This window comes from Canis lupus, chromosome 1 (assembly GCF_048164855.1).
Source record: "Canis lupus baileyi chromosome 1, mCanLup2.hap1, whole genome shotgun sequence".
Lineage (NCBI taxonomy): Eukaryota > Metazoa > Chordata > Mammalia > Carnivora > Canidae > Canis > Canis lupus.
Window position 1 is genome coordinate 40,997,683 of NC_132838.1, and position 14,678 is coordinate 41,012,360.

The 14,678-nt window shown below is 40.4% G+C and overlaps 1 protein-coding gene across 9 annotated transcripts in view; it reads left to right on the top strand.

Moving 5' to 3' along the window:
• The first annotated feature begins 11,664 nt into the window (after window positions 1–11,664).
• Window positions 11,665–14,678, top strand: part of TAB2 (TGF-beta activated kinase 1 (MAP3K7) binding protein 2) — a 91,134-nt gene continuing 88,120 nt past the window's right edge. For 4 of the 9 annotated variants that reach the window (XM_072827703.1, XM_072827696.1, XM_072827679.1 and 1 more), the window contains exon 1: window positions 11,665–11,799. The gene's annotated coding sequence lies outside the window, so the exon portion shown is untranslated. Of the gene's footprint in view, window positions 11,800–12,763; window positions 12,883–14,678 lie in introns of those variants that run through there. The other 5 variants (XM_072827730.1, XM_072827745.1, XM_072827711.1 and 2 more) reach the window with 4 other exon arrangements.

Below are 14,678 nucleotides of genomic sequence, written 5' to 3' on the forward strand. Positions count from 1 at the left end.
ACCACCCTGAATGCACTCAATCTTATCTAGTCTCTGAAGTTAAGCAATGATGGATCTTGTTAGTACTTGGATGGGAAACCTTATGATTTTTAATAACTTTGTGTATTAGAGATAGTAACATTACCCTATAGAGACTGTAAACTCTGTGAGGGTCAAGACTATCTTCTTCAGTACCATACAGCCAGCCTTTAGTGTGATGCCTGACACAGAGCAGACACTGCCCATCATATACATTGAAAGTAAATTCTCCCAGTTTATGTTTCTTTTCATACTCTCTTAAAAATTTTTTTCTATCCAAAGTCTTTAAGCTTCCAATAGTAAAAATCTATTGATATATTCCCTTATGGTAGATGAATATTTGAGTCATATAGTTCCCATATGACAATTATAAAAATAACAACAAACATTTATATACACACTGCAAGTGCCAAGAACTGCTGCAAACACTTTACATATGCTCATTCATTTAATCCTTGGAACAAGTCTTTTGTCTAGTAGAGTATGTCCCAATCTGCCCCTGCCTAATTACTTGTCTTTTTAAAACATTTTGTAGCTATTCTTCTCAATCTCCTTAATTTTAATAAGCAATGATTTCATATTTTCTAAATCAGAAGGAGGAGGAGGGATAAAAGGAGATTTCTTACTCTCTCCCCTTTACCTCGGTTGCCCTCACTGCCCTCCCCAATGCATGTGTGCAATTTTCCCTTTACACAAATTATAGAATGATATACATATTCTGCATCCTGGTTATTTGATTCGCTTAATAAAATATCCAAATGCTCTTTAAAATCACTTTATTAGGGTGCCTTATTGGCTAAGTTGGAAGAACATGCAACTCTTGATTTCGGTGTCGTGAGTTCAAGCCCCATTCAAGAATATGTTATTTCTGTGTTTTTCTGACTTTCTTTTGTGTCCTTCTGTAGTTTTTAGTTTTCTCCTTATAAATCCTGTATATTTCTTAACTTTATTTCTGAATGGTTGGTCTTTTTAATCTTTCTCTATCTGATAGGCTGGAAGAAAATATCTCCCTTTTTTTTTTTTTAACTTGCATTTACCTTATTACCAATGAGGTAATACATTTTCATACATTTTTTGGTCATTATAGTCTTTGTAAGTTGAACTTCTCATCCTTATACACTTAAAAGGTAGAGAAGGCTTGAGAGGGTCCCCAAGACAACTAAAATCATTGTTCCACACATGAAAAATTTAATTCATCATTCCCACAAAAGCAATTTGTCCACCTTACTTCTCTGTTTCTGTTAATAGGATCACAATTCCCTGTTATTCAGGCTCAGAATCATATAATCTTCTTTGATAACTTTGTTCCCCTTCACCCCTTATTTTATCTCATTGGCCTAATTTTTTAAAATCTACTATTGCAATTTCCCTTGCTTCTGTCTCTTCCCTTTCATTGCCACAGGTTTGTTCAGGTTCTCTAACTCTTTGCCCAGAAATAGTGGCTTTCTGGTCTCCTCCCCTCCCTTCTCTTCCTTCTGCACCTGAGAAAGAAGAGATGAAGTCCAGACCCAATTATATTCCATTGTTAATCAAACTTGAATGGTATACCAGTGCCTCCTAAATTTGTCTCCCACCACTATTCTACTTTTTTTCTGCCGTTCAGCAAAACCAAACTACCTAATATTCCCAAACTATTCTCTATGATTTTCTGACTATACCTTTTCTTCTGCCATCACATGCACCTGGAATGTTCTTTTTTTTTTTCTTTTGCAAATCCATCATTTCCTCAAGGCTCATCTGAAACATCATCTCCAAGAAACCTTTCCTGTGATCTCCAACTCTTCTGAACTCCCAGAGTAACTATGTTTCTCTTAAACTACTTACCCTATTATTATCACCACTATAAATTGTTTAAGCAAAGAGAGTATGACCTATATGATGGTATGATGAAAAATCCTGGCATATGTGGTCAGAGGATCTGTTGAAATCCCCACTGTTCACTTACTAATTGCTTTAGATTGGGTACGTCATTTAGCCTCTTACCTTAAGATCTTTAGTTGTGAATTGGTGGTGGTAGTAATCATGTCTGTAACAAAAGAAGTTGTAAAGAACAAAGAATATAATGATGTGAAGAAAAAAACCTGTAAATTGTAAAACACTGTAAAATAAATAATGGCTTAGAATTGACACTTTTAGTGTGCCTTGAGTGCCTATTTGCATATCATGCCAATGTATCAAGGTGCCATATTCCACATAAGACAGTAGCAATAATTTTTAATAAGATTTTGCATCACAGTCTAACCTCAAAAATGGAAAGTGTTATTATTAGTTGGTTGAGAAAGAACAGACTTTTTAAACACTGGTTTTATTAAAGGTAAAAAAAAAAGCCTTAAAAATACTGGACACCTATGCCCATGTTAAAAATGTGACATTGTTACAGATTGTAAACAATTGCTAATCATGCTGACAGAAATTTTTCTGAATGAAACATATTTTTATTAAAGAATCTATGATACACACACAAAAAAAGAATCTATGATACATGGTGACAGAGGGAGATAAAAATGAGATTAGCCATTCTAACTCCTGTTTTCAGGTCTAGTCCTGAGGCAAAGGGTAGCTGAGTAAACAAAGAAGACTGTTGATTTCCCGTGAACTTCATTGTTATCGTTCTCCTAAAATAAGTTTTTAAATTATTCATAGTAACAATGTCTGGTGCTTCTCCCCACAGTGGCATCACACAACACATACACACCATATTTCGTACACATAAGAGTATATGTACATATACCACCTTATCTATCCTAAAAGAGATAAGACAAAAATGGATGAGTGACTCTTTCTTCATATCACTGTCTTCTTTCCATGAATTTGCAATCTCTCATCCAACACTCTTACTCTGAGCAATAGACCTTGCTTTCTGATATCTGAAAGTTTAGAGGGCCCATAACATGTCTACCATCCTTCTCTTTCTTTTCTTTTCTTTTTTTAAAAGATTTATTTATTTATTTGAGAGAGATAGAGTGCACAAGCAATAATAGAGGGAGAAGGAGAGAGAATCTGAAGCCAACTTCACATTGAGCACACAGCCCAGTGCAGAGCCCCATCTCACAACCCTGAGAGCACAACCTGAGCAGAAACCAAGGGTTGGACATTTAACTGGTTGCGCCACCTAGGTAGCCCCTATCCCTCTCTTTCTAACCTTAAATTTTCTACATTGTCATTCATATTTCTTCATTTTTATAAAATTTTTATTGAAGTAAAAAAAATATTTAGTAAAGTGCCGAACTCACGCTTAATCTTAATGTATAGCTCAATAGGTTTTTGCAGATGTTTGAATCCAAACAACCACCACTCAGATCAAGTTGTGAAACATTTCTTGTACCCCAGTAGACTTCTTCATAACTCCCCATAATCAAACTCCTTACCCAGTACCCTCTAGAGGTAACCACTATTCTGACTTAAATCACTATCAATTAGTTTTGCCTGTTCTTCACATGTACGGAATCATACAGTGTGTATTCTTTTGTGTCTAGCTGCTTTCTCTTCCCAGAATATCTATGATATTCATCTATTTTGTTCATCAGTAATTCATTCTTTTTACATATGTAACAGCTGTATTAAATATAATTCATATGCCATTACATTCACCCTTTCAAATTACAAAATTTTGTGGGTTTTGGTATATTCAGTTATGAAACCATCACAATACAAAATTTTAGGACATTTTTATCATCCCCAAAAGAAACCTTATACCTATTAAGCTACTCCAAATTCCTCCCATTTCTCCACCACCTGGCAACCACTAATCTACTTTCTGTCTATGGATTTGCCTATTGTGGACCATTTGTATAAATGGGAACAAAGAGTATGCAGTGTTTTGAGTGTGGTTTTTGTCAATTAACATATTTAAAGTTAATCCATGTAGTAGCATGTATCAGTGCCTCATTCCTTTTTATTGCCAAATACTATTCCACTGATAGAAATACCACATTTTGTTTGTTCATTTAAGGGCTTTGGAGTTGTTTCTACTTTTTGATTCTCATGAAAAATGCTGCTATAAATATTTATGTACACATTTTTGTGTGGACACATGTTCTCATTTCTCTCGAATATATATTTTAGTTTCCAATTTTGATGAAGCCCAGTTTACCTATTTTTTAGAAGTGACAAAAGAAATAATAGTGAATGGAGGCTGTCAAGTTCAAAATCTAGCGGATGAGCTGGTAGGTTGAAGGCCTAGGAAGAGCCAATGCCACAGTTTCAGTTCAAAAGCCAGTAGGGTGGAGAACCTGAAAGAACTGATATTCTAGTTCAAGTCAGAAAGCCATCTGCTGGAGAATTTCCCCTAGGTGGGGGAAGATTGGTCATTTATTCTATCAAGTGTTTATAATGATTGGAAGAGGCCCATCCACATTATAGAGGCAATCTGCTTCACTTAGAGTCTACCAATTTAAATGATAATCTCATAGAAAAACACCCTCACAGAAACACTCAGAATAATGTTTGGCCCAGCCAAGTTGACACATAAAATAAACCAACACAGTTGGGTCATAGAGTGGGCATATGTTTAGCTTTAGTAGATACTGCCAAAGAGTTTTCCAACGTGGATGAACCAATTTATACTCCCATCTGTAGTGCATGAAAGTTCAGGTTGCTCTCTGTCTTTCTCTGTCAACGCTTGGCACTGTTGGTCTTTTAAATTTAAGCCATTCTCGTAGGTAAGTAGTGAGTGATATGTCATTGTGTTTGTAATTTGCATTTCCCCAATAAGAAAGCATTTCCCCAATAAGAAAATATGTTAAACACTTTCCTAGGAACCTACTGGCCATTTGGAAGTCATCTTTGTAGAATACTTCTTCAAGAGTTTTTCCTCATTTAAAAATTGCATTCTTTGGTTTTACTTACTGATTTATAGAAAGGTTTTTTTTTTAAAGGTTTTTTTAAATGTATTCTGAATATGAGTCCATTGTCAATGTATGTACTGAAATACATTCTCTCTTCCTTACCACTCTCTTGATAGTGTCCTTTGATTAATAGAAGCTTTTTTTGTTTTTAATTTCCCATTTAGGTCTATGATTCATCTTGAATTAATTTTTATATATGGTGTGAGGTAGGAATGAAGTATCTTCTTTTTCCGTATGAGTAGCCAATTGCTCCAGCTCCATTTGTTGAAAATATTATCCTTTCCTCACTGAATTGCTGCAGTGCCTTTGTCATAAATCACGTTCTATTTCTGGATTCTCTATTATGTTCCTTTGGTATATTCATGTATCCTTGTGCCAATACCACACTGTCTTAATTACGGAGTCTTATAATAAGAATTTAAATTTGGTAGTATAAGTCTTTTAACTTTGTTCTTCTTTTAAATTTATCTTGGATATTCTAGGCCCTTACATTTTCACATAAATATTAGAATCAACTTGCAGTTTGCATGCACATGCACGTGTGTGCTCACACACACACACACATTTGGGGACATTGTCTTCCTTTCTTACTTATTTTTGTCTCAGAAAATATCCCTTCCCCTAAAAAGTTCAGATTCTCCTTTTGTGCCCCTTAATTGTCTAGGTTTCTCTTGCACAGTCAAGCATCATCACCTCATTCCTGCACCTTCAATCTTTCACTGTCCTTTGAATTGTTCCCCTCAGCAGATAAAAGCTGCTAAATGTCTCTTATTTCCTGCCAAAGCAAAACAAACAAGCAAAAACAAATGTTTCTCTCTCTCTTTTTTAAGATTTTATTTATTTATTCACAAGAGACACAGAGAGAGAGAGGCAGAGACATAGGCAGAGGGAGAAGCAGGCTCCCTGTGGGGAGCCTGATGCAGGACTCAATCCCAGGACCCTGGGATCATGACCAGAGCCAAAGGCAGATGTTCAACCACTGAGCCACACAGGCGCCTGACAAATGTTTTTCAACCTTACATTTCCCCCAGTTTCTATGCTCTGTCTTTGTCATCTAATATTTTTAAATATATGCATATGCATTTTAATTTAAAAATTGCTGTAACATTACACAAAATGTGAAACACTCATTGCTCAACCGCTCCAAGACAGTTGTGATTATTTCATAGTATCTTTGTACACACATGCATGTATACTCTTTGGTGTTGTAATCTATGTGTGTTTTTGAGAAGTTTCCTATCTTCTTCTTTCACTTAATATTGTAAAAATTTTTCCATACTGCTCCATAATCTTAATAATTACTTTAAATGACACAATTAATTACACAATAGTATATTCATAAATTTTTGTTTCTTCCAATTTTTAGTCGTGTAAGTAAATATTCCTATAAACATGCTCATTCATGTAGCTCTCCCTTTCATGACTACCAAACCTTTTGAAAGAATAATCTGTACTTCATACTTCTACCTACCTATCTGCTCATTCTTTAACTCCTGAAATCCACCTGCTCCTACACTACTATTAAAAAAAAAAAAAAAAAAAAAAAACCTCTCTTAAAGGTCACAATGATCTTCTCTAGTCGGCAACCCAATGCTTCTAAGTCTACATCATCCTGAATCTCTTCATAGCACTAAACAACACTGTGATCTTTTTGAAACTCCATCCATTCTCCTTCATTTCTGTACTATATATAGCCCAATTTTGCCTACTTCTCTTGCTTTCTCTGCTTCTACTTCATCCTCCAGGGGTGTGTTGTAGACCCTCTCCCCTCCTCCTCTCCTTTGGCAATCTCATAGCTTCATTTATTTTCTCTTTGTTGATGACATCCCCAAGTTTGATCTTCTTTCTGAGCTCCAGTCCCATGTTTTTAGATGCTGATCATCTCCATCTAGATAGATCTTTGGCATCTCAAATTAGAAGAACTATCACAAAGATCATCATCTTTCCTTCTACAACTTCTCTTCCTACATACTACAGTCATTTAGGCTTAAACCCTGAGTTATCTTTGACTCTCATCTCTTTGTCTTTGACTCCTCAATATTTGTTTCATCATATAAACCAGGAACTGTTTCATGAATGGGCATGTGATTTAATTTTGGCCTAGGAGATGGGGTGAGGAAGTGGCTCTGAAAAATATTTTCCCTCTTAAGAAGATCTCTCTTATTCCTCTGGACATTATGACTTTGAGATATGATCATTTGAACTGCCGTTATCATCTTGCCATTAGCCAGATAATGATGTCAACACCCAACACATCAGAGCAGAGATGGAAAGAACTTGGTCTTTGATGATATTATCAAACTTCTGGATCTTTTAAACCTGAAGTCTACTCTAGTTTATAATATCCAAATTTATGAGATCCAAATTTCCTTATTGTGTAATCCATTTTAAACTGAGATTTGTTACATGCCAGTGAGAACATCCTTACTGATAGACCACTTTACATCAATTCTTCATTATCTCTCATTTGGGCTATTGCAATGCTATGTGATCTTTACACATTCAAGTCTAATCTATTTCATATACCTACTGCTAGATTATCCTTCCTACTGAAATATTTCATCATGTCTTTGGTCTCGTCCAAAGACCTTTTGTAACTTCCTATTGCCTAGAGAATAGTTCAGACTCATCAGCTCAGCATTTGTGGTTTTATGTTTTACATACATCATATTATAGACACACAGAATTAAGCGTTATTCTTCAAATATGCCTCTCCCCTTCCTGCTTTCTTCATGTTTTCTTTCCCTGGAATACTCTTGTTCCACCTACTCCTTTCCATATGTAATTTTTTTCTTGAAACTCTCCCTTCCCTACTTCCATCTCCGGCAAAGTAATCTCTCCTTCCCCTAAACTACTACGGTCTTTATTACTGTCTACCTTGAATTGGCATTATTTATATAGCATAATCTCTTCTACTACCAGTGCTGTCCCATGGAATCTTCTGTGAAGATGGTTAATGAGCATTTAAAATGCAACTGGTGGCCTGGATTTTTCATTTTGTTTCAATTAATTAATTTGAATGTAAATAGCTATAGGTAGGTAGTGGCCACTGTATTAGACAGCATAATCTTAGACTAAAAGGCTCTTGAATGTAGCACACGGATTATATCTTATCTCTGTAATAACCACAGAGAGTACCGGAAAGGCACAGTATGTTTTATTCTCTCTTATTTTCTCCACAGAGCCTTGTGGCTAATAGACACTGAATATCTACTGGCTCATTACATTTGGAAAACACATTTACCAAATGTAGTATATAAGAAGGGTTCCTAACTATTTTTATTCCAAATTCAAGTAGATTAAATAGGGGAGAAGGGTAAGCTGAACGGACAAAACTCTCACCTATTACTGGGAAACAATGGCTAGCTAGCCCAATGTAAAAGGACCTATTTCTATTGACCTGTTCACCTTTCAACTTTACTCTCTTAATCAAGCAGAGGAACTCTGCAGTTGAAAGCTCTTTGTTTTTTAAAACCTTTAATTTCGCAATATATTTCAAATTCAGTGAGAAACTGCAAGAACAGCGCAGAAATTTCCATATTCACCAGGTTTTAAAAATATTTATAAACATTTCTTAGAATTTAAAAATAATCCTGTAGTTGCCAAAATTTGGGGGAAGGGAGAGAGAATCTTTAGTGGGTATAGAGTTTCAATGTTGCAAGATGAAAAAGTTTTATAGCTCTGTTGTACAATAATGTGAATATACTTAACACTATTGAACTGCACACTTAAAAATGGTTCGGATGGTTAAGTTTTACGTTACATGGTTTATTTGTTTACCACACACACACAAAATACACACCACTTTCAAGCACAGGAACAGTTAAACCATCTTTGAAAAATAAGTTATAATTCTGGTATAGACTCCAAAAAATAAAACTTCCCTTATCCTCTGAATTGTTCTTCCAGAAGTCAAACTGTTTTTGTATTTTCAAAGCCTCACTTTTTAAAAGTCCTTCCCTATGGCTCATTTTGAACCCCTCGTTTTACAAGGGAACCCCTTTTTCATCATATTCCAACCTCAGTAGAAATAAAACTCTTTAATAAAAATAACCTAGATACAATAATTTCTAAATTTTATCAATGTATAGGTGTATGGGACACATGAGAAATGTGTATGTGTGCACGTGTGTGTTTGTGCATGTGTGATTTATTTTTTCTGAACCATTTGGGAGAATAGTCCATAATAATGTCCATTTACCTTTGATATTTCACTGTGTTTTCTTATGAATAAGGATATTCTTCGACATATACTCAGGAAATTTAACATTGATACAGTAGTTTTATCTATTCTGCAGTCCATATTCCAACTGCACCAATTATCCCCAATAATGTCCTCTTCTTTTCTTAAAAAAGATTTTATTTATTCATGAGAGACACAGAGAGAAGGCAGAGACATAGGGTGAGGGAGAAGCAGGCTCCTCACAGGGTGCGGGATGCAGGGACCCAATCCCGGAACCCCGGATCACACCCTGAGCTAAAGGCAGACGCTCAACCCCTCAGCCACCTCCCAATAATGTCCTTTATTGCAATTTTCTCCTCCGGGAAAGGATCCAGTTCAGGGTCACATTTTGCATTTAATTGTCGTGCTTCTCTAGTTTCATTTATTCTGCAGCTTTTTTTTTTTTTCATGACATTGACAGTGTTTTAAGAAAACAGGCCAGTTATTTTATAAGAATTTCTTCTTTATGGGTTTGTCTGATGCTCCCTCATAAGTAGGTCGAAGTTAAAGCACTTCAATGTATGTTTGCACCTATCATACTCCTAAGTTTATAAAGCATTGTTTCTATTAAAATATTTGTCTCATTAAATAAGTCTCTAAAATATCTTTGTATAAAATTCACAATTATACCATTTCAAAACCAATTGTTGGTTGTGCTTTTTTACTGATTTCAAAGACGAGGGGGAAATTTACTTAATAATAGATCCAATTTCTCCAAATGCATTGATTCAATTATTATAACATTGGGTATGGAAATAATTCTTCAGGCAAGGACTACTCAAAGTATCAAGGTTTGGTGATTTCTTATTACTCACCAGAGAATAAAACTATATCATATCCATTTTTTTTAACCCTATTTCTACATCTCTTAATGATATCAATGGGAGAGAAAATATTTAAATTGATATTGTAACAAGTACTTTCTTGGCTCTTACAATGAAGGTTTTTTGAAATGGTCCTTTATTCGAAGATTACAGGTATTTTTAAATGATGAATGAGGAAAAAGGAACTGAGAAAAGCTCTTTAACTGTATAGAAACCTGTACTTCTTAAAAGATATTTAAAAAAAAAAAAGTCATTATAGCTATAGCGCTCATTCTGGAAACAAAAATAAAATGGTCCTTCAGGATTTTTCTGGGGAATAAGTAAGAATCGTTTCAAGGAAGAAACTGGCAGGGATATGGACATCTTGGACAGGGACAGAAAAATGCCGTAGTGTTTTGGACACCATGAAAGCACTAGAATCTTTAAATAAATATTTTACATTGTGAGAAATGTCTGAGTGTTAAACACGTTGTCTTTTTTTTTTTTTCTCCTAGGGAAAATTAAACAAATATTTCTTTAAGAAGATAGAAACAAGTCTCCCCTTCTCCCCCCAAGTTGAAGTGTCTTTGGCTCTGCTTCTAGGACTTTCTAGGAACGTGCAATTAAAATAAAATCGAAACGACAAAACCCTTGCAGCATCTAGAGTTTTCTTCCGAGCGTTCTAACCCCAACCTCAGGAGTCCGAGGCTTCTCAGGTCTGCAAGGTGGGAGCGCCGGGGCTGCCGGGGCTGCCGGGGCTGCCGGGGCTCCCGCCGCACGCGCTGCGGGCGCTGCGGGCCGCGGCCGGGTCACGCCGTCAGCCGGCGGCCTCCGAGGGGGTGTGTCGCGGGCCCTCCGCCGCCTCCGCCGCCTCCGCCGCGGGCCCACCTGCTGCCCCCGGCTTCCCCCCCCCCCCCCCGCCCCCGCGCGGGCGCCGCCGACCCCGGGCCGGTCCCGCTGCCCGCTTCCGGACGGGCCGCGCAGGCGGAGCGGCAGTTCTCGCCTCTCGGCCGCGGCGGGGCGGAGGACTTGCACTTTCTCCGCACGCGCGGACGCACGAACACGCACACGCACACGCACACGCACACGCGCCGCTCTGCAAAGTACGGGAGGTCGGCATTTAAACATGTAGGCTCGCGGGCTCTCCCCGCCTCCCTGCGACCGCGGCCCCTCTCGCACTGCCCCGGCGGCGGCCCGCGCCCGGCCGCGTCGCCGAGCAGCCTCCCGCTCCGGCCTTCGCGAGGCGGGCGTGGAGTCTGCGAGCGTCGGGGGAGGGGTGCAGGGCGGGGAAAGAGCATCCCCGCGCCGCCGCCGCCGCCGCCGGCCGGCTGGGGGAGGCCTCGTCACAGCCGCCGCCTCAGCAGCGGCCGCAGATCTCGCGGTGTTTGCCGGCGCCGCGCCGCCATATTGTGTGGCAGTATTTTGATTTGCACTGGGCTGGCGGAGCCGCGGCGAGAGCGAGCGAGAGCTGGGGGGGTGGGGGGAGGGCAGGCGAGCGCGAGGGGGGTGGGGGCAGAGGGAGGTAGGGAGGCCGAGCGAGCCGGAGTCGAGGAGCGGGGAGCGGGGAGCGGCGACGCCACCCAGCCCGCGGTTTTGATCTGCAGCGGCCGCCGGCGGGGCGACCCAGCCCGACCCCCTCTCCTCCCCTCCCCCTCAGCCACGAGCGGCGGCGGCGGCGGCGGCGGCCGGAGGGAGTTGGCGGCGGCGGCCGATCGGAGGGGCTGAGCGGGGAGGGAGGGAGGGCTGAGGTGTCCCCCCTGCCGGGTGGAATCGGCGGCGGCGGCGGCGCTGGCGGCGGCCGTGGTGGCGGAGGCGGCGGCGGCGGCGACGGTGGAGACGGCTGCCCTAGTGGGAGAGGCGGCGGCGGCGGCGGCCGAGGAGGAGGAGGGGGAAGCGGCGGCGGCGAAGGGTAAACGGACAGCTCTGCCGGGCCTCGGCGGGGTCCCCGGTCCCGGCTCTCCCCCCAGCTCCCCGCACCCCCCTTCGTCTGGAAGGGGCTCTGCCGACTCGCAGGGCCCTAGCGGGGCGCCCGCGTCTTGCTCTCAGCCTTCCTCCCTCCGCCTCCTTCCTCCCCCAGTGGCGAGGCGGAGTGGGAGGCCCCCCAAGTCCTCCCGACCGGGTGGGGGTGGGGAGCCTCGGGCCGGGCCTGGGCTCCGGGGAGTTAGTGGGGAGGGGGAGGGGGAGGGGGCATTCATTGGAGTCGGGAGCCGGGGAGAGCCCCGGGTAGGGGAGGGTGCCGGGGGGTGGGGAGGGCCCCTGCCTGCACCGGCGCCCCCGGCCCGCCCCTCCGGCGTGTGTGAGATGGGGGTGGGGGAAGCAAAACTCCTTTTTGGGGAGCCTTGGTTCGGATAAAGATGACTTAGCGAGGGTGTTGGGGAAGAGACTGAACGAGTTGTGCGGGGATCCGGGGAGAGCTGAGCTCGGTTCTCTTTGCAGCGCTGGTTTTCTGCAGCCTTCGGGAACTGGGGGAGCAAGCCCCGCTGTGACTGTGTGGCCCCGTGGTTTCACTGGGTCATCCCCGTGTTGTGCCCGCTCGACCTCCAGCCCCGAGATTGTGGTTGCAGCAGGGAGGCTGAGAAAGGGTGCGGGTGTTGCCGAACAGGTGACAGGTGTATCTTTCTGCTGCTGATGCTGTCGGATTGCTGGGGCAGAGCTGTATACCAAAGTTTCCGAGACCGTGCGAGTTTGTATTTATGTGTTTGGCCACGTTTCATTCCATATATAGTATATTTGAGATGTTAGGTTTCCATTCTTCGAGTCCGCTTAATTGTTGTGGAGAAATTCTTCAAATGCTTCTGATAAGAGGAGTTTCCAGGAGAGCGGCAGCTTCATGGGGGGGGGGGGGGGGTTCTCAGTAGTTCATGAAATTCAGGTCCCCACTGCGAGGCTGTTTTCCAGGGCCTTTTATTCACTGGAAAGTTCTTGAACGCTAAGGTCGTTTTGGAGGCAACAGTGAGGCGGTATAATTTTGCATCCATTTTGTCTGTTTTAGGTAAGTTTGCAAAGTGTCAGATTTTAGGGGCAGGTTGATTCACTTTTTATAAAAGGAACTGGTCTGTGCTTTAGCTCACTCAAGAAAATGTTGCTCATTATGCAATATCAGATTTGGCTGGGAGTTTTTGGTGGGCATGGAACAGAATTTTTGCTTTCAGTTTTTACACTCTTAACTGGTTGCCACACTTTTCTTCGTACAGTAGCAGAGTACTGGCACCTTGTGTCTGTGTGTGTGACAGTGAAATTGTGATTGGTTTTAATAAACCCTGCAGTTTGAAACTTTAGTTTTGAAACCATTGCATTTTCTAATAAAGGAAGACATGCTTTTCATCTTATTGTATGTTTTGGCTGAGCACTTAAATTAGAAAGAATGGAAGGAATTGTCAGTTAAATGAGCTACAAATTAAAGTAGGGCCAAGTTGGTTTAAAAGGGATCCTGAAACATTTAAAAATGTGTATGGAACAAATATATTGAATGATGGTACTCTCAGTGTGTTAACAGGAAATAGAGCAAAAATTCCAGTGATTCAGAACTTCTGTTGGGTTTTTTTTTTCTTTTTTTCCTTTTAAACTAATCAGTTTCTAATATAGGGTCTTATGATTTAAATATTTAAAGGATCAACTGAAAGTTGAATGCGTTAATTAAATGAGTAAGTCACTCACTGAATATACTCCATTATTTCATTTTTTTCTCTTGGGTGCATGGAATAACTTTCTGAGTTAGAAGGTATTCTCAAAGGATACTGGTGAACTGCCACCATTCACCCCTCTTTAATGAACTGTCCAATAGTAGAGCCTGTGTTTTTGTAACTCATTAAGAAGTGAGTAAATGATAGGAGTCTCATCTGATAACTGGTTTCCTGAAAAATATATTTTGACCTAAAGCAATCCTGTTTGATTGAAGTAACATCTATATTTGGTCCTCTTTTTAGTAGAAAGGAATACTTGCCTTCAACTACGCATTGTTTTAAGATTTGCATACAATTATTACATCGATGAGGTTCTTAAACTCTGCAGATTAAGTAGACACCACCCAGATCCCCAATTATGTTAATGAGTATTTCCTCATTAGTATTAGTAACATGGATAACTATCTTAACATGATTAGTCTGTTTCTTGACAAATAAAAACTTATTCTGTCATTTTCTCTGTAAGGAAAATTCTTTTTTCAAAATACCATTCAGGATGAAATGTACACATTATGTCTCTGAACATACTGCATTTTGAAAAATAGGTGTAATACAGACCATTCACATGAAACTACAGTTTATGCTAAAAATTCCTTGAGGGATGTCTGAATTTTCTAAACATTTTTTAAGATACATAAACCAATTAAGACTAAAAGTTTATTTATTTTTAACAATCATCAACATACTTTGAGAGAATTTTGGTCTTTTATAGATCTTTTGGGAAAAAGTGTCTGATAATCTTTCCAATATGTAAAATTCATAAGTTAAACTGTAATTCAGAAAGGCTTCAATTCTATTATGTCTCTACCTGGCCAGGCTCCCATGACCCAGAGGAGAATAGTAGTAGCACTTTCCTTTGTTTTACTTATGTCATCTTTATTTGATCCATCTGAGATTGGGACTGTCTGTAATAGAAGAGTTACAAGGTAATTACAGAGGCAAATTGGAGATTGGGGCAAAATAGTAATAAGGAGAAGAAGGTAAGGGATTATTAGATGAACAATTTTAAGTAGCTGGAAATAACGTAGATGTGTATAGTGGTGGCTAGGAAAATGATCATGTTGAACTGTACCAAGGAGATTTGCTCTGAATTTTTTGATAGACT